Source organism: Manis pentadactyla, chromosome X, assembly GCF_030020395.1.
Source record: "Manis pentadactyla isolate mManPen7 chromosome X, mManPen7.hap1, whole genome shotgun sequence".
NCBI classification, from domain to species: Eukaryota; Metazoa; Chordata; class Mammalia; order Pholidota; family Manidae; genus Manis; species Manis pentadactyla.
This window is the reverse complement of record NC_080038.1, coordinates 4,297,105-4,317,871: the sequence shown is the minus strand read 5'-3', so window position 1 is coordinate 4,317,871 and position 20,767 is coordinate 4,297,105. Positions and strand designations below refer to the sequence as shown.

At 41.7% G+C, this 20,767-nt stretch overlaps 1 long non-coding RNA gene across 1 annotated transcript in view; it reads right to left on the bottom strand.

The window, feature by feature from the left end:
* The window catches only part of LOC130681968 (uncharacterized), a 330,223-nt gene that overhangs the window by 64,166 nt on the left and 245,290 nt on the right, over positions 1-20,767 (bottom strand). The window lies entirely within an intron of this gene.

The following is a 20,767-nucleotide window of genomic DNA, read 5'->3' as shown; positions in this document are numbered from 1 at the left end:
CCACACTGACGGATAAAACAGATGACTGAGGGATGAATTAATTATTCAGCCAACATGCAAATCGGTACTAGTAGTCACCATACATCACGGAGTTTGTCTGAAGCGCTTGAAGAGGAAGACTATATGGGAAGAACTGGTTGAAACAGAGAATTACCACTTCCCAGATTCTTAATTGTTCAAATGCCAGAGGTAATTAAAAAAAAAAAAACTTTTAATGAATGTACTCACATGACACTCATACAGAAAAGTGTAATATCAAATTTGGTGATACGTCTAAGCTCGAGGTATTCTGAGGGATGGACTGGATGGCTTTGAGAATTCAGAATATAGTCCTCTCCCACGGGTGACACAGTCCTAATTCCCCGGGGACCTTAATTTACGGTGGATTGAAACATTATGTGAGTTCACTATTACAGCAAACAAGACCCTGTCAAATCAAACTATTATTCATGCACAGGGACATAAACAAGAGAAGAATGAATCTCCTGCCTTCTTTAGAATTTTGCATGTATAGTTTACACACACACACACACACACACATCAGGACAAACTATTTCTGGGTTTAAGAAACAGTTTGTCCAAAGTTTGAACAATGATTTCTGAGGTTAGCTTGATAAAGCCCACAGAAATCATTCATGTCTGTGCCTGACACAGGGGAGTTTTATAAAAATATTCACTGTCTTTTCTTGGCCAATAGCAAGGCAGAAATCCTTGTCATATACAATTTTACGGGTGGTAGGAAAACTGAAAATTTCTTCATCTCTCTAGTGAAAAAAAATTAGGACACAAGAGAGAAGCCTTTTAAGCAGATGTGTTTGTATCAGACTCTTTCAAGGATATGTCATTGTAGATGAAGCCAAATGAACGTACGAGTGGTGAAGGAAGGAGTGTGCACTCATTGAGTATTTTAAGGACGTCCAGTAGGGCTCCTTTGCCCGGCCCTCCTCCTGCAACCCAACAGGCAGCCAGAGTTGGCTTGAAATGAAATGGATAGAATGAAGTGAAATACCTGAAAGCTGTCTCCTTAAGGGCCCGCGCATGTGCCCCAGGGACACTGTTCACCTCTCCTCCGACTGCTTTCCCTCCAACTCTTCTCATGGCTGCATCTGCTTATCCTTCAGCTACTATCTTTATCCCATTTTGTACCCATGTACATGTTTAAATAATTACTTTTTGAGCCCCAGTGAGCACCAAGCACAGGAGGTAGGCATGGGTGTTCTGGGGTCACCATGGTAACCCAGGGCGCAGCCCACAGCAGGGCAGAGCAGGTGAGGCCCCTGCCTGCGAGGAAAGTGCAGCCCCAGGTCTCAGTTACCTGCGCAGGCCCCACAGACAGAGCGCAACCGTCTGCCCCGTCTCCAGGTCTCTGTTACCTGCGCAGGCCCCACAGAACGGAGGTCACCTCTGTCCCATCCCTCGGGTCTCGGTTACCGGTGCAGGCCTCATGCAACAGAGCACACCTGTCTGTTGTGTCCACGGCAGGGCACGGGCTGAGATCCAGACGCCCTAGTCTCTGGCCAGGAACTGGTCCCGGTGCTGGGTGGCAGGGAGCAGCGGCCAGGCCGGCTGGGGGTGCCCAGAGGCCCGAGGAGCAGCCGCACGCGGTGCAGGGGCAGCATAAGGTGCGCAGGGCATGGGTGCGGCCTGGGGATGCCCTGCGAGAGCATGCAGAGGCTGCAGGAGAACCTCACCACCCCGTAGGGCACCCCAGGGCACCAGCCAATGGGGCTGTAAGAAACCAGGCACGCCGAGGTGGCAGCCACAGCGACTGACTAGCAGGAGGCCGTGGCGGGGACTGAAGGCCATTTATGCAAGGCAGCTGCTCACGTCTAGCAAAGCCTTTGGCGCGCTAAGCCGCAGACCAGCCATGCACCGGCTCCCACCACTGGGTGGGTGTCTTGACGTGAGGAAGATGGGCAGTCACAGCCCTCAACCTGTGTGGCACGCTGAATCACTAGCACCATTTTCAGCCTGGATATTTCTTTATGCAGAGAGAGCTCTGGATGCTGCTGCCCAACTGGTAAGCACCAAGGAGCAGCATGACTTGGAAGCTGTACTTCACACTCATAATCTTGGCACGTTAGGGTGACGCGGGCAGTCAAAACTGAGACCTTCGTCTGTGTTCCATTGATTCACTCCACAAGGACATACACATTCCTATTCACTCCACAAGGACGTACACATTCCTGCGCAGAGTCCTATATTCATGTTTAGCATTTTATATAGTTAGAGAATGCAATATGTGATACCTTCTTGGGTATATGCATGCATGAATATATATCGTTCTCTGTTCCGTATGCTGCCAGATGCTGCAGGCTAACAAAAACACATAAACCTTGTCTTTGAAAAGCCATCAAAGGTTTCCAACTTCAAGCTCGACTACAAAGCCACAGTAATCAAGACAATTTGGTACTGGCACAAGAACAGACCCATAGACCAGTGGAACAGAATAGAGAGCCCAGATATTACCCCAAGCATATATGGTTGGTTAATATATGATAAAGGGGCCATGGACATACAATGGGGAAACGACAGCCTCTTCAACAGCTGCTGTTAGCAAAACTGGACAGCTACATGTAGGAGAATGAAACTGGATCACTGTCTAACTTCATACACAAAAGTAAACTCGAAATGGATCAAAGCCCTGAATGTAAGTCATGAAACCATAAAACTTAGAAGAGAACATAGGACAAACTCTCTTGGACATAAACATGAGCAACTTCTTCATGAACATATCTCCCCAGGCAAGGGAAACAAAAGCAAAAATGAACGAGCGGGACTATATTAAACTAAAAGGCTTCTGTACAGCAAAGGACACCATCAATAGAACAAAAAGGCATCCTACAGTATGGGAGAATATATTCATAAATGACAGATCCAATAAGGGGTTGACATCCAAAATATATAAAGAGCTCACACACCTCAACAAACAAAAAGCAAATAATCCAATTAAAAAATGAGCAGAGGACCTGCACAGACACTTCTCCAAAGAAGGAGTTCAGATGGCCAACAGGCACATGAAAAGATGCTCCACATCATTAATCATCGGGGAAATGCAAATTAAAATGACAGTGAGATATCACCTCACGCTAGTTAGGATGGCCAACATCCAAAAGACAAACAACAGCAAATGTTGGCGAAGTTGTGGAGAAAGGGGAACCCTCCTACACTGCTGGTGGGAATGTAAATTAGTTCAACCATTGTGGAAAGCAGTAAGGAGATTCCTCAGAAAACTCAAAATAGGAATACCATTTGACCCAGGAATTCCACTCCTAGGAATTTACTCCAAGAATGCAGGAGCCCAATCTCAAAAAGACATATGCACCCCTATATTTATTGCAGCACTATTTATAATAGCCAAGAAATGGAAGCAACCTAAGTGCCCATCAGTAGATGAATGGATAAAGAAGATGTGGTACATATACACAATGGAATATTATTTAGCCATAAGAAGAAGAAAACAAATCCTACCATTTGCAACAACATGGATGGAGCTAGAGGAGATTATGCTCAGTGAAATAAGCCAGGCGGAGAAAGACAAGTACCAAATCATTTCACTCATATGTAGAATATAAGAACAGAGGAAAAACTGGAGGAATAAAACAGCAGCAGACTCACAGAACCCAAGAATGGACTAACAGTTGCCAAAGGGAAAGGGACTGGGGAGGAGGGGTAGGAAGGGAGGGAGAAGGGGAATAAGGGGCATTATGATTAGACACATAATGGGGGGGGCACGGGGAAGGTACAAAGCACAGAGAAGACAAGTAATGACTCTATAGCATCTTACTATGCTGACGGACAGTGACTGTAATGGGGTATGTGGGGGGGACTTGATAATGGGGGGAATCCAGTAACCACAATGTTGTTCATGTAAGTGTACATTAATGGTAGCAAAAGAAGAGAAGAAAAAAAAAGTCAAGCCATCACAGGAATTGCCAAGAATGACAGCAGGGTGTGCTGCAGGGGTGGAGAGAGGGGCACAGAGAGGAGAGGCATAGTGACCAGTCTGGGCACTCAGGGGCTGGTTTGGTTTTACCATTGAAAAAAAGGAATTAGCAGGAAATGAAGCCAGACTCCGTGGGCTAATAGGGGTCAGCAATTCACCCTGAGACAGTGTGACCTTTAGACAGGGAAACAGTGTTGTAGGAGGAAGGGATGGGGCAGGTGGGAGCAGCCCTGTGGTCTGGGGGCCGGCTCCCCATGTGTGTCCGTTTACAGGCTTCAGCAGGCCGTGTGCTCATGTGTGCTCTTCATTACAGGAAGCTGTTCAGGAAGGAGAGGATGCACACCTGGGTTCTGACCTCTGGCTCCATGGAGGATGGACTGCAGGCTGCCTGGAGAACTCAACTTTGCCTCCGTACCAGGATGGGAAAGATCAACGATGGGAGGCTGGAACGACAGTGGCTTGCCTCTTCCAGATTCTGCTGTTCCTGGCAATGCTCTGCGGTCCTCAGCGGGCACAGGCACCCCTCCGGTCTCTGTCTCTGGTGTCACCTGGCCGCCTCTCTGGGTGTCTGTCCACGTTTCCCTCTTCTTACAAACACACCCGGCACTGGATTGGGGCCCACCACAGCCCACCAAGCCCTCACCTGAACTTGACTACGTCCGTGGAGATCTTGTTTCCAAATAAGATCACACTCATAGGTCCCAGCAGCCATGCATTTTGGGGTGATATTATCCAATCCAGCATGATGCAGTATTTTTAAAGCACTAAGTCTACATTTGCTTGCATTATATTCACTTTTTAAATGACCTCCTACTTTCAACAATGTTAGAAGAAAATGGCGGTTTCCCATCAAAAATCTCTTTTAGATTCCTTTAAGACAGAAACCCAGGTGCGGACGTGGGGTTTGCTCTGTCCCTGCCTGGAGGGCTGATGCTCGCTAAGGAAGGGCGACGCCTTCCCACATGTCCGCCCCCTATTCCCTGCCCTCCCTCCTCACCGCTGCTGGGGTTCAGTCCAAACTGCACTTCCTTCAGATCCAGAGGATCTCCTGCATCGCCTGACTATCTGATAAAACCAGGGGGAATTAGGTCAGTGATAGTGAGTCTCTTCTGTTAAACATTCCTATCCACACAGAATGAATCTAATGCACGTTTCATGCGGGTCCACACCTAACGGTTATAAATTCGTAGCTAATAGGACTGAAGACTGTACACATTAACCTTGGTTTATATTTTTAATTCCTCTTATTTACCCTCCTTATAGTCAGAGAAGAGTCTGTTTGAAATTAGAAATTTTCTTAAGAGTCACATTTCCAGGGTAGCAACTCTTTTTTGAAGTGATGTACCCCATGGGGGATAGAGGTTAATGGTTTAACCATTAAAGACTGTACGTCACACACCAGAAAGCTTTGAAATTGTACCCAACCAAGTACAACAGCCACCACCTCACAAAGTGCAGAGCATGAATGGGATTTCTTATGGGACTTTTGTTTTTTCTCCTTTTAGACAGAAGCTCAAAGAACTGTTCCTCCTCCTGTGTGTGAATTGCTTTGCTGATCATGCGTCTGTCTGGAACAGTAGCTGCATACATACGAGTGGGAAAACGAGAAGCTTCAAGTTCATCAGACTGTCTTCTGAAATAACCAGATGAAGAAAAAGCCATAAATGTTTCTGAAGTGTTTCTCGATGTGATCAGCATAAAGCAAAGCATTCAGCGTAAAACCTTCACAAGGTGTGGCATTCTCTTCAATCCTCAGAATTACAGGGAAGGCTGAACTATTTGATCAGTGTAATAAACACTTTCTTAACAGAGGAGGCGTTTTTTGCCTTGGAAGGGGGGATGTCATAAGAAAAAAGGCAAATATTTGAGTTAGTAATATGCAACTTCAATTAATTAGGTGATATTTCCATCAATTTTGTTTTCAAAAAAAGGCATCAACACAACTTCAAACTCTACTGTGTTAGGATGCTAAGAGGGTACAGTGCATGAGATCATGAACAAAACTGTTGATGGGATACAGAGAGTAAGTCCCACGTTTCATCAGCCCCCGAGAAGCACACCCAAACGCACAAAACGCTGAGAAATAGTGTCTGGTGAGAAAGGATGTCTTCAAGCTCTGATTCCTGCAGAGGATTCTGTTCCCTTGCTTGCATTTCTGTGATATCTGCACTGCCTGCTTCCTAAGGTGACCCAAGCCACACACACCCTTAGCTCACCCAGGCGGCAAAGGGAAGTGGACAGGGTGGGTGGGGGACCACTGAGAATGGCGGGACGTTTCAGAGAGGGCATGTCTGTCTTCCCTTTGGAATACTCTCAAGAATTATGTGGTAGAAAACGGAGGGAAGATTTCTCCCGAATCCACATTCATCCCAGTTGACAGGACAGAAAGAATTAACCAGATTTCAATGACCGAGAGCACCAAAGTCCACCTTTAAAAAAGCAGTCCTGGTTCTGGTTAAAGGTATTTAGACCATCTCTATAAAAATGATTATAAAACAGTAGGAGATACTTAAATAACTAGGCTGCATGCAAATACAATGTTTTGAAATGATTTTAAATGGAAAATCGCAAACCTTGTAAGCAGAAACAGATGATGGTCAGTGAACGTTACCCGGCAGGAGGGTGATGACTCATTACGTGCTGTCATGCAAATGTTTTCATTTTCGGCCAACTTACTGAATCCTACAGGGCCCGTGAGTACTTCATACTGTAATGGGGAAGAGCCTGGCTGCCGGAGAGAGTCCCTGATCTCAAATTTCCACTCAAAATGATGGCCTGGGTAACGCAAAGTAAATTCGTTAAATCACCTAAGCCTCAGTTTCCTTATTTTTAAAACTGGGAAAATAAAAATTGGCATTTCCCTCATAGAGTTGTTAGGATTAGATGAGGTTACTCGTGCAAACTACTCCGTCTGTTACATAATAAATGCTTGATGAGCACGGAATACTGTACTCTTAGGATCTTTCCAAAATGCTAATAGGTAAGTTTTGCTCTTACTTAAGAATGAAATGGATTTGCATATATATTTGTAGCAATTTTGTCAGATAAATGATACTGTTTAAATCAAAATTCTTGAGGAAAAATACGTGCGTATATTTCCCTCAACATTCCCCTGTCACAAAATAACTTTCCTCATCATTGTCAATTACTCAGCCCCTGTGGGTGTTTCAGGGGAGTTCAGCCCTCTAGACTTGCTCAGCATGCTGCCTAGGGAGGGTCAAGCTCCAGCACGTCCAGGAAGAAGAAGTTCGGCATAGCAGAAAGGTATCCCAGGTGTAGGCAGAGGGTCAGCGCTCTAGACCTGAGCTACTGGTGAACTCACTGTCAAAAGCTTCGTTAGAAACATCAGTGGAAGTCAACCTGATGCTTTTTTTGAAAACCTATCATTGGCAATATTATCTTGCAAGATTGATATAAAAGTATGTGCCTTGATCACCACTCAGGCCCAGGGAAACATCTGGGTCTTGTATTGATACAGAGAGCATGTACCTGATGATACAGAAAGCATCATCTCTTTAGGAAACGAGCACTTTCAACTCCTTGTGTTTCTCTCCTTGCCAAAAGGTACCCAGGTACTCAAAGGCAATGTTTCACCTGCTCTGTCACATAAATTTTCCCTTACATTTTTTTTTTGTAATTATCACTCATCTTCACATTAACGAGGAGGCTTTCTCCTAAATTCTGTAGGTTTTGCGTACTAGCATGTGTCTTATAGGTTGCCTCAAACATACTTTGAAAATAAACCCAGATTAGAAATAATTAAGGGCAACAGGAAAAGAAATAATTCACTATGTATGTTGTGGTAGTCAAGAGAGTTGAGTTAATATAGAAAATACTTGTGTCGAGTCTGCACTGGGTTCAGGGCATGATGCATTATGCTTATCTTAAACTTCACATGCCTTCACTGTGCAGATGAAGTTCTTAAGGTTTAGGGGACCACACTTCCTGCCTGAAGTCCATCCTCTAGTGAACAGGAGCTCTGAGACCTGCAGGCAAGTCTCTGTGGCTCCATCCTCTTCACACATGACCTACAAATTCTGAAGACAGTGACAGATGTTAGATAATTCATAATGATGGAGAGACTCAATATATATACACATTGCATACTGTTATTTCTGTTTTCCTTCAATTTTGGAACTCTTCCTAAAATCATAGAGATAGTGCAGAATGACAGATTCCGTCTGCAGCCAACATTTCCACAGCTCCTGAAATGGATCTAGGACTCACTTAGAACTGTAAGACGGCATACCATGTCGTTTGTCATGTGATTAAAAGCTCTGGAAGTTAGTCGAATTTCTGTACTTACTGGATATAAACATTTGGGCAATAACAAATGAATTAGAATATCAATGATTTCAATAGGATATTATTTATTTTGAAAAGTAGATTCATGATGGTGGAGTGAGGATAAACTTCTATGAAGTTTGCTTGTTTTGGAGAATTTGGCCTCCACCACAGGGCTGTCGGAGGAGATGCAGTTCCTAAGGAACAATGCTTCCCACCCTCTGGAATGAAGCACATGGTGGGCTGCCTTCTTTCTCGACACTGAATATTCCTAAATCCAATGATGTCCCAGTCTGGGCTCAACAATGAGAATGAATGGATTTTTCTGGCTTGACAATGAGAATGAATGGATTTTTCTAGCTCATGCATAATTCTGGGAGGCCCCACGTCACAATCTTCAGATGGTGAAGTTCCTCAGTTTGGTGGAAATGGGTATGACTGTGTAAACAGTGGTCCTCTCTATGAGTCAGTTCGAAAAGACTTCTCTGTCTCAGTTGCTCGGGGTACGTGCACCACCAAATCTTAATTTATTCTGGACTCAAGGGCATACCCGGCGTAGTTCAGGAAGTTTACGTGAGGAGAGTCAATTAATATATGACATGGAGACAAGACTATACAGTGTGGAAAAGACAGTCTCTTCAACAAATGGTGTTGGCGAAACTGGACGGCTACCCATGCAGCAGAAAGAAACTGCGTTACTGTCTAATGCCACACACAAAAGCAAGCTCTAAATAGATTCAAGACCTAAATATAAGACATGAAACCGTAAAATTCTCAGAAGAAAACATAGGGACAAAAATCCCTTGAACATTAGCATGAGTCATTTTTTTTCTGGCTGTCTCCCCAGACAAGGGCATCAAAAACAAAAATAAACAAGTGGGACTACATCAAACTAAAAAGGTTCTGTACAACAAAGGAAACCATCACCAAAACAAAAACACAACCTACAGTGTGGGAGAATATATCTGCAAATGATTTATCTGATCAGGGGCTAATATCCAAAATATACAAAGAACTCATACAGCTCAACATCAAAAAAACCCAAATAATGCAATTAAAAAATGGGCAGAGGACCTGAATAGACATTTTCCCAAAGAAGAAATACAGATGGCCAATGGGCACGTGAAAAGATGCTCCACATCTCTAATCATCAGAGAAATGCAAATCAAAACCACAATGGGATATCAACTCACACCGGTCAGAATGGCCACCATCCAAAAGACAAGAAATAATAAGTGTCGGCAAGGACGTGGAGAAAGAGGAACCCTCCTACACTGCTGGTGGGGATGTCAATCGGTGCAGCCACTGTGGAAAGCGGCGTGGAAGTTCCTCAAAAAACTAAAAACAGAAACATCGTTTGATCCAGTAATTCCACTTCAAGAAATTTATCTGAAGAAAAGAAAATGCTCAATTCAATGCATTTTTTTTACTGATGCATTATTTACAGTAGCCAAGATATGGAAGCAACGAAAGTGTACATTGATAGATGGATAAAGAAGATGTGGTACAAATTCACAATGGAATATATTCAGCCATAAAAAAGAAATAAATCTTGTTATTTGTGACAACAGGATAGAGCTAGAGGGTATTATGCTAAGTGAAATAAGCCAGGTGTAGAAAGACAAATACCATATGATTTCACATGTATGAGGAATCTAAAAACAAAACACCAAAAACAAAACAGCAGTGGACTCTCAGACACTGAGAAATGACTGGTGGTTACCATGGGGGAGGGGCAGGGGTTGGTGGGTGAAATAGGTGAATGGGATAAAGAGGCACAAGATCTCAATCATAACATAAATTAGTCAAGGGGATGAAAGTACAGCATAGAGAACACAGTCAATAGTTCTGTACATCTTTCTATGCCGACAGTAACTGAGGTGAGGATTTAATAATGCAGATAACAACAAAAAAGGAATGTTTATGTAAGACCATTGGCATGAAAATGAGCACCAGTAGTCTGGGGTGAGTTCAGATATTGAATTAACTAACAGAATAAAAATGCACAGCGAATGACATCCATTACAGGCAACAGGTACATACAGCCTGAAGTATTCAGGTGGGTTAGCCTCAGAGTTAAGGATATCTAAGGATTCATCTTAGCCCAGATGTTGCAAAATCCATAGACGCCTTTGGGTTCAAATAAATAATTAAAGATTTCAATAGAAACTATGGACTGGAGATGTTTCCTGTTTCCAAACTGGATTGAGATGGGTCTAAATCTGGTTACTTCAATTTATCTATTATATAGAGTCAATATAATTTGCTTAAATATATTCATATCTAAAAATAACAGTGGGAGAAATATACACATCATCAATAAAATTCAGTTTGCTCGGGAACTGAAACAGCCTTACGCACCTCAGGTCCTCAATGATTTCTAAGCAGCAGGCAAGGATTTAAAAATCCTCAAAGGTATTTATTAATAACAAACTCATTGTCAAACTTGATGGATTAGAATAGCTTTATTTGTGTTTCCGTTTTCGGCCATTTCTGTGGTTGGAGAATCAATACATGCTGCAGAATCATAGCAAGTTCAGCAGAGATAATCATGAATGGGAGAAATAAAAGTTCAAACCTAAGTTCAAAACATTACGTAACTGATAGGTAGAGAAAGCTTCTCTTGTACCTTTAACTAGAGACCCAGGGAAACTGCACAGTACTTTTCCTGGTACCCATCACCAGTGTTTGCTCGTATTTGATCATCTGTCCCGATCCAGGCAATATTTGGAATTTGCAAATGATCTAAAAGATGTCCATTTTCCTCCTTGTAGTTAGCTGTCTTTCTTGCAGGTGTGTGTGTGTGTGTGTGTGTGTGTGTGTGTGTGTGTGTGTGTGTGTGTGTGTGACTGTTTCTTTGATATTTCTCCTCTCCCGCTAGGCCCTGAGCCCCTCAAGAACAGAGCCGTGGTGTCTGCTTTTCCTAATCGCTGAACCTTCGTGTCTGACACCGTGTTTGGCTCGGAGTGGCTTTCGATACCTACCTCCCCACTGAGTAAATGGCACTAGGTTTACATCAATGAACTAATGTGTACATACATTGTCATTCACTTGCTATATTTGCTTCTTTTAGCCCATTTTATTTAGAAAATACAGATTGTATTGAGAGCTACAGGAGAAACTCTTCAGAAACAGATATTCACCACCGTCCTTTCATGTCAAAAATTCTATCAAAATATTTCTGCATATGTACTTTGCGTTTCAAAAATTATCTGTTCTTATAGTCATCAGATTTATTGCCATAGAGTAAAATAATTCCTTCTATCATTTTCCATTTGCTATTTCTTTAATTTTACTTCCCAAACTTTGAAATTATATTATCTATTGACTTAATCATTTTACTCATACATTTTCCCATAACCAACACTTGGATGTATTTATGTTTATGTACTTTGCGTTTAGAAAATTAACTGTTCTTATACAGTCATCAAATTTATTTCTACAAAGTAATTCCTTCTATCATTTTCCCTGTTTGCTATTTCATTAACCTTCAAATTTTTCAAATTTCAAACTTTGAAATTACATTATCTATTGACTTACTCATTTTACTCATCATTTTCCCAGAACCAACACTTGGATCTATTTATGTTTTATCATTTGTCTGTTTTCAAATGCTTGATTTCATTTTTCTTTGTTTTACATATTTTTCTTTTTTTTTAAATCCAGACTTTTTTTTAGAGCAATTCAAGGTTCACAGCAAAATTGAGGGGCAGAATTTTCATTTTCAACTGCTTTTTCTAACAACTTTGGTTGACTACTCTTCACATATTTTTCTTTCTTATTCACTAATATAACTTTGAAAGTTATAAAATTTCTCCTGAGCATGAATTGGCTACTCACAAAAAGAAACATTATTTTCTATAAATTCTGCATTTTCAGTTTTTTTCTCTTTTACTCAACAGTTAAGACTAGAGACACAGAATGGTAACTGACTACAAGACAGATTGTAATTGATTTCATTTTATTTTACTTTAAATTTTCTAGGTGCTTTTTAAAAAAACTTTCATTTTGTTATTGATTCTTCTTTTATTGTTTGTTGTGGAATAAACTGGTAGTGATTATTTCTACTCTGGATTCTGGTAAGATGTGCATGTGTATTTAAGTGTGAGATCTTTTGTTTTTAATAGGTGGATAAACTGACCTCACTTACATTTACTGCTTTGATAGAAATACTGGCTATTTTTTTCTATATCGTTGACCCTTGAACAACATAGGTTTGAACCGTATGGCTCCACATACACGTGGATTTTTTTTTCCAGTAAGTATATTGGGAAATATTTTGGAGATTTGCAACAATTTGAAAAAACATTTTCTTTTCTCTAGCTAATTCTATTGCAGGAGTAGAATTATAATACATATAACATAGAAAATAGGTGTTCATCACCTGGTTATGTTACCAGGTAGGCTTCTGGTTAACAGCAGGCTATATTAGTTAAGTTTTTGGGGTGTTAAAAGTTATACATGGATTTCAACTGCATGGGGAGTTGGTGCCCCTAACTCCCACATTATTCAAGGGTCAACTGTATTTTCTTTAATATTTTAGTTTTTGTTCTTTAAAAATATTTTCATTTTTTATAGAGTTTTGATAGAAAACTCTATCAAAATAAAACTATCAAAATAAAAAGGAAGGTTCTGGAGGCATGTTCAGTGATAAAAAGCTGATATTCTACCTTTCTACTAAACAAAGAGCTAGAAACTATACTCAAAAGGGTTGCAAGAAAACCTCACCAACTATTTGAAAAGAAGGCAAATTTGTTTTTCTCTTTTGTTCTTTATATTCTATTTTTTTAATGCAGACTTCAAAAATGGTGAACCTCAAAGAAGAGAGGAGAAAAATAGCCATACTGACTTTTTCTCTTGGTAATAATTCACACAGATTTTAGGAAGAAATCATATTTAAGGAAGAATCTCCAAGTTCTTAAAAATAAGCTTCATGTGTAAGGGAAAAACAATTTTAAGTTTTTTTTTAAAAATTGCTTATCTTTATCTCAAGCGGGGCACATAACTGATTTTTTTCAAGGGAAAGATCTTTCTTTCCCAAGATAATTTGAGATGTGCTACATATGAAATTCTGTACCGACACTGATGATCTCTGACAGATTTCAAATTGTTTATTCTATCACCACGGCTCATCAACTGCTTTTGCTTTATCAGAGTTGAAGTGTTTTACCATCAAACTTTTCTGCCTAAATTTGTCTTTTAGACTAGAATTTCCTAGACTTGAATACATGTAGCATGATTTTATGCTTTGTTGAATCTTTTTTTGTTTGCTTGTTTGCTGAGGGAGGTAAAGGAAAAATGGAGAAGTAAATGAATCGTAAGGATCATCCTTAGTTATAGAGAATCACGCTTAAAGGCTCACAGTTTTAGAGTCTTTCATCTCACAGAAAACTTTTTAAATGATTTCATCTTAATAGCTAACATATTAAAATTTTTAAACTATGATCTTTGATGTTGACTATGAGTTTTAAAACGTTACTGTAAGAGTTACAGCCCGTGTTATGAAATCAGCTTGCACGAGGTGCCCCGCACCAATGCGAATAATTCATGGCATTTCAGGGCCAAGTTGCCTGGTTTCTCTGGAAACCATCTTTACAAGCAAGAGTTTTGGGCAATGATTTCTGAAGTCTCTAACAGGCTGAAGGGGAGCAGAATAAGACACCCTAAAGTATGCCTATTTGGCACAAGGATTACATTGAGGCTGGTTCTTTTTCAAATAGCAGATACAGGAGAAGGTCTGAAAACCCAGGAGAAGTTGCCCTTTCGAGTGAGAAATGCACATTTATAAGGGAAATCTGCATTTCCCTTGTAAGAGTGTCTTCCTCTCTGTACCAGGAAGAGAAGGATAACTCGACATCTTTAGAGCTCCGTCAACGGGGAAGGCACCAACTTAAGTCTGCTGAAGACCCCGCTTACTGTGTCTTTCAGGTCGCCTCCCTTAACCGGCTCCCTCCACCCCCAAAATCTTCTTTCATCTCTAGCTGGAGATGGTATATTTAAGGTAATGACTTGGGCCATTTCAGGGAGTTCTAGTTTTTCTGGGTCTCTCCACAGGTATGGGAGATAAGTGTATTATTAAACTTGCTTCTTTTTTCTCTTGCTCATCTGTCTTTTGTTACAGTGTGTGTGGGTCTCAGCCAAGAAACCGGAAGGGGGTCTACATTGTGAAAGCAAAACGGGTTCCATTTCTACAACACAGCAGAGCCTCAAATGTTTAAAATGTAATTCACTGTGGACTGTGGTCAAAGTAAGGCTGACTTCCGGTAACGGGGCAGTTCTTAAAGAAAGTTTAAAGAAGATACATGGTCATCTCCACAGTTCCGTGTTTGGGGAAAGTTGCGACTTGGGGCTGTTGGGGTCATCAGGGAATGAATGTCCAGGTGGGAAACAAAGACGGCTCTGCTCTGTTGCCAGGCGGTGGAGCGGTGGCCCCAGGCTTTCTTATCAGAGACGAGAGGAGAGTGGAGAGGGGCCTGCAGGCAGCCCCGAGAGCTCCTGCACGGGGGCCAAGGCCTCTGCAGCATGCAAGCAATTTGCCTTTTACCTCAAGGGGGCTAACAGATGTCTTATCTTTAACTGAAGAGCATTGGGAAAACTTTAGTATTTTAAGATTAAAACTGGTCAGACTGGCTCTGATTGGGTTTGCACCTGCCCTCATCTTTTGTTTTGGGTTAACTTTCGCAACTAATTATGATATTGATGACAGCGATTGCTTCAGTGATCATTTTGCACTATTTTAATAACCGTACATATCACAGATAGAAAAACAAATCAAGCACATGACAGACTTTTTTTCCCTGGAGACCCCAGCGGCTCCGGCTTAAATTTGCTCATAATTCTAAATGACAGCACTATCAGTGTGCAAAGAGGAAAGATAATCAGCCCCAAATGGGGAGAACTGTCCAGACCCTAGCATCCTAACTCATACTGGACCAAACCAGATACCAGCACATACAGGGTCATCAGTCTTGGTGAAAACCTGAATAACCGTTTCCCAGCCTGGCATGGAGGAGAGTAAATACACTGGCAAGAAGAATTTCTGCAGACGGTGAAACCTGCTGATCACAGCCCTGTTCGGCCCGCACGCTTAGCACCCACAGCGGCATCGGTGCTGCCATTTTAGAGCACCAAGAGCATTTCCACAACCACCGGGCACAGAGGACGCAGGTCCTCCCAAAGCATCTCCTTTCCAGTTTCTCAGGGCAACAGAGAATACACAGCAAATGGACAGAAATACAGTTTCACAGGTGACCTCAAGTTTAAAAAGCCATTTCCCATTAGTGCCCTTTTACCATTTGTATTAAAATAACAGTGATTTCCATCAAAATGGCTAATTTAGGAGGCTCCTATAGTTCTACAGGCTTGTTAACGTTCAATTTGAGGTCACAGTTAAAATTCACCCTGTTATATGGTGCCAACGTGCGGTCAAGAAAATGGGGGGAAATGAACCTCACAGTTGAAAAAAATCACCTATTTTCTTGTAAGTCACTGGAGACAAGAGGTCAAGCCAAAAGCATGTAGCCTTCCCCCAAGTCCAGAGATGAGAGGGGCTTCAAACCCCTCAGAAATTATTAAAATGTATTTGCTGGAATTGTACCACGGTGTATAAGGAATGACAGAGTTTTGGAACGTGAATACAGGGCTTTCTTTTCTATGAAGATGGTCAAGACCTGGCAGGAGGGCGTGTGTTGGGCATGCCGGTGCCTCTGAGCTCGCGGGGCCTCGCGGGACCCTACGGGACACGCCACAAGGCAAGATCAGCTGGGAAATCGGAAAAAGAAGGTGCACACGAAGGAGGGACAAGAATCACTACACGAAGTTGAAGGAAGTCTCTAATAAAAGCACCTTTTCCTTCTCATCTCTGGTAAAAATAACATTTTCCCTCTATAGGCTTTTTGATCAACCTTAGATAAAAATATTGTTTATTTTCTCAGGCTTGTTTATGTAGGTGATCAAAAGGAAGATGTTTCCCATCATGCAATGTGTTTTTCAAACCAACACACACACATTAATGATTTAAGACCATTTCTAGACAATGCATCATTTAAAAATTAATTGAGAAGCAATGTGAATCTTGTTATGGGTAGAGGGCACACTTTGGACTTTAACAACATTGCTCTTTCAGGCATGTTCTAAGTGTGCAAGTCGTTTTTAACTTGTTAGAGCACACCTGTCTCTAAACTAGTTGTCTATGGTATTAATTCCACTGCATATATTGAAGAACTGCAAAAAGGCAACATTAGATTGATATTAAAAAATCAACTGTGTGAGTAAGTGGAATCATGTTACACCTCTTGGATAATATGAAACATGGAAAATTACAACATTGGGATGGCAGCTTATGCATTACGTTGGAAAAGAATAATCTTGATAAATGTCTTAATTCCTTCCAGTAGTTACAGGCACAATGATGTGGATTGCACAAACCAAACATTATGACATTCTTGGAGCCTCCTGCATCTAGGGAAGGAAATCTTCAGCCTGGTTAAACGTAGAAGGAAATGATTTGTTTACATACTGCATTTGACAGATGGAGAAATTAATGGTCTTTAATCTAACGCAACTGCCGCACCAGGAACCAGGATACAGCTAAAAAATCACTTAGCAAACGAGGCCGGCTCATGATAAAAAACATCTCCTTGACCTACACCTCCTACTATATATGCCAACTCCAAAGGTCAAATACTGTTACAAATTAGATTTTTAAATTAATTTAAGATTCTGTTTCACTAGCTCTGAATATGTGTACATGGCTATTTCTTGATTTATTAACTTGAGATAGAGGCTATTAACTTCCAGCATTTCTAGAGTCCTTACATCATTCCCTGTTCCCTCCTATAATCCTCACAATTTCTGAAATTCATAATTATAGTAAGTTACTGGTTGTAGTTCACATTTTGGCAGGTACGCAAGTCCACATGGAGACCCCCACTTCAGCATATACAGATGTTTATAACCCCACTCCCATCCTTTCTTCCCACACTCACAGAGAAAGCCCTGTCACCTCTCTATCAATGTTGAATACCGGCAATCACCTGGAACCATTATTTATATTTCTGTGCCTAATATGTAGGTGGGCCTATACACCGAAAAATCAGTAAGCAGGATTAACATTAATGTTACAAATACTACTTTTTAGGTTTACTTTATAAATTTCATACTGTTATAAACTTAATAGTATATTATAAACTTATAGTATTTATAGTGTCCCACAACATATTTGATTGCGTTTTTATTTTAGAAACAGGTTTTATATTCTTGAGTTCATAATTGTCTTTCTTTTCTTCTTCATATCTCTGCATTTATCTTATTTTAAACTTCTTCCTGGTTTCCCAATCATATACAAAAGGAAATGGGATTTTTTTTTATTATTATTTAATAAACTAAATCTCTCCCTGCAACCATCCTTTCTCCAACTCTATCTGCTCTAATCAGAATTTTTTATCAGGAGCGTTCCTGTTCTAAAACTTCTCCATTACTTTTTTATGTTTAAGGTTTCCTGAATAACAGGCTCTTCCCCCCAATTCACTCATTTCTCTGAAGCACCCATGTAGAAAGCATTAATGCCAGGAGGTTGAATTATCCACCATTGCATCAGAAACGACCCTCACCTTTTAGCAGCTTGAAGCAACCAAGAGTGATCTCACACGGTTTCCGAGGGTCAAGAATGTGAAAGTGGCTTAGCAGATGGCTCTGGGCCAGGCTGTCTGATGAAGTTGCGCTCAGCCGTCGGCCAGGACTGCGGTCATCTGCATGCGGCTGGACTTAGTGCCCAGCTCAGTGACGCCTTGACCGTGCCGAGGCCCTGGTCCTAGGACGGCACCCTCACGTGGCGGATACCAGGAGCCCTCGGGGCCTTGCTGGCTGGTGGCAGAAAGCCTCAGTTCCAGCCCCACAAGCAGGGCCCCCCTCAGGGTGGCTTCCCGATGGGCAGCAGCTCCAACCAGTGACCCAGGAGCACCATGAAGATCAGGATGAGAGAGACAATGCTTTCATACAAGTTGGGTTCCGAACTCACACCCCATCCCTTCTGCTTTATGTAGTTAACGTGAACCAACTCACCAAGTCCAGCACACGTTCCAGGGCCGGGGGACTGGTGCCATGTTTGCAGTGGAGAAGCATCAGTGAATTTCTGAGCGTACTTTTAAAACCACCACATGATGCGTTATCCTGTCCTTGGACTGGGCGAAGCTCCCGCAGGTGTTCCGTGATCACCTGAACACCAGTTTCATGCCTAACGTTGCAGGTACTGCCCGGCTGTGTTTGGCAACAAAGTCTTGCCTGTGAAAAGTTTGGCTTTTATTCTGTTGTAAGTTTTTGTTTTGTTTTGCTTTGTTTTCTTCCTGTCTGGATTTAAGGTATATATGCATTCGATTCTTGTCACTCGTGGTAGTAATGTTCTGTAAACTCTTCATGAACACTGAAGAACAAATACCAATCTGCAGCCTGTGTGGGAAGAGAGAGGGTCAGGTTCCTGGGAGCCTCTGGTCACATTTTCGTCAACTGATCAATACATACTCTTGTTTTATGAGTGTTTCTGTTCAAAGCCACCTTATTTACTACGCATGGTTGAGTCATTAACACGGACCTCACAGGCATTAGCACTCTAACTCCTGCCTAATGAAGGCTGTGGGACGCACGGTGGTCTCCATCAGGCACCACACAGCCTCCTGTACTCAGCAATGTTAGACAGCTCTTCAGCACTATGTCTGAGAGTCATTTTCATTGGTGAATGCTGAAACAAGGCACCCAGATTGCAGTCCATGGCACTAAAGAGACCCCAGAAAGGCCACCTGTTCATAGTATGGAAGCAAGACATGAGCACAGACTGTCACCTGATTCGACCTCAGATGGGAAGGTGAGTATGAGGTCACTCAAATTGCTCGCCGCTCCTTTGAGGTCACCTGTCAAATCAGTTATTATCGAACCACCACCCTTCATGTGGGCTCTGCTGTTGAGAAAATCCACATGAGTCGGTGCTATTCTTGGAACCCCCAAGTTTCTATGAGGTAGGAACCATCGACCTTGCTCATGGATGTGAACCTGCTGGCTAGTCCAAAGTCTGACTGGCTGCATGGACGTCTCGAGAAGCATTTCTGAATCAATTATTTCCAACAAGTAAAAATGCAGCTTAGAATTTAATTTGGTGAGAGGTCAAACGAATGCGTGCTGTCCAGGAGCCCACTGATGATCTGGTGGAATTTTAAAATATAGCTGAAACAGCAGTTTGAAACCAAATTAGAATTCTTCTGAATTCTGTGAATTTACAAAATTGTGTTTATTCACATAAGAAGGAGTTGCATATTCACACTTTGCACCATAATGACTGTGGGAAAGAATGATCATCTTTTCCCTCAACTCCTGGAGGCATGCATGCATCATCTCTCCGAGTCTCTGCCCCAAAAGCAGCCTGTTCCCATCATTCTGATTTCCAGGTATGGCGAGCTCAGTCTGTGTTTGCAACACATGCACATTTCTGTGAGCTCCTGTTCTCTACTCCTTCCAGTAATCATGCCTGAAGGCCTCCTTCCCCAGATGAGACCCCAAGTCAGTCTCTTTAACAGGGCAATAAATGTCTGGCTAACCTTGTCATGAAGTATGATGATGGCAGAAACTTGGGAAGGTGGTTGTATATTTCAGAATGTATCAGGAACAGCAAGGGGGGAGAAAGTCATTCTGCGCAGGGCAGCGTGCTGCAAAGTGCAAACTGTGGACAGATCGCGGGAAAAAGAGAAGTGTGTTCTTTTAAAAGAAATAATCGTATCATGCAGGGGACAGATACCTATGCTATGCACCCCCATCTAGTTTTGTAAATAAAGTTTTAGTGGAACATAGGCGCACCTATTTGTTTACGTATCTCTGCATGCTTACCCGCTATGACAACAGCTTAAGGAGTTGACACAGAGACTGTATGGCTCACAAAAACCTAAGATATTTACTATCTGACCCTCTATAGGAAAAGTATACTGACTCCTGCATAGCAGGAAGAGCACGTGGCTTGTGGAAACAGTGGAAGATCCCAATTATAACTAATAATTCCATCTTGAGTTTTTCGTACTGTTGATTGCACTCAAATAGGCAGAATAAGATTCAGCCTATCGCATTAAGTTGCTCACCAAATAGCAATTATTTTCCCGTCCTTTACGTAGGAAATTCAAGAAAAAGCAATCACTGTGCTTCCGCACTGCTCCTCATGGATGTTATTTCAGAGAAAAATTAACATGGCAAAAGATGACATTATCAGTGAGCTTCCGTATTGATCAACTACTTATTTTCCATATAATACTCACTAAATGAAGGTCCAGCTGATAATTTCCCAATTAGTATTTTAATATACTGTGCCATCAGGATAGGTATACATTACCTTTTATGACAATTTTTGGAGAAAAAAAAATTATTTCAAATTGAATCCCCAAAGTGGGTAAAGATATAATGGGATATCAAGTTGGATAACCTACTATTTATATTTTTAGGTGAAGGACAGATTCTGAGAATAATATCATGGCCAGAATGTCCTATGACTTTTATCTTTGACAC